Below are 334 nucleotides of genomic sequence, written 5' to 3'. Positions count from 1 at the left end.
GGTGGGGGCAGATCGAGGCCCCTGCGGTGAGGGAGGGAGTGGAGCTGGGGCAGGGCATGGCATTGAGCTGGCTCATCCAGGAGGCGGAGGGGGAGCTCCTGTCTTGCATGCACCCCAGGAGTGCATGGGGGGTGTGTGCCCCTGGATCTGTGCATGGGGCAGGGGTGGGTTGACACTGCAGGCTGGGGCCAGGGCTACGCCAGGCTCATCCCAGCAGGAGGCTGGGCTGGGCTGCGCTGTGCTCGGGGTGGGCAGCAGCAGTGCTGGGAGGGGGCTACTGGGGTGGGGGGACAGGAACAGCATGGGCTGCAGCCATCCCAAAATTCACCATAGG

At 67.7% G+C, this 334-nt stretch overlaps 1 protein-coding gene across 2 annotated transcripts in view; it reads right to left on the bottom strand.

Moving 5' to 3' along the window:
- Positions 1 to 334, bottom strand: part of GTF2H1 (general transcription factor IIH subunit 1) — a 40,361-nt gene that overhangs the window by 13,311 nt on the left and 26,716 nt on the right. The gene's annotated exons all lie outside the window — the stretch shown is intronic.

Source organism: Gavialis gangeticus, unplaced genomic scaffold (genome assembly GCF_001723915.1).
Source record: "Gavialis gangeticus isolate Ggan-Ray unplaced genomic scaffold, GavGan_comp1, whole genome shotgun sequence".
Classification (NCBI taxonomy): domain Eukaryota; kingdom Metazoa; phylum Chordata; order Crocodylia; family Gavialidae; genus Gavialis; species Gavialis gangeticus.
The sequence above is the reverse complement of the archived record's forward strand: the minus strand, read 5'-3'. Positions and strand labels throughout refer to the sequence as shown.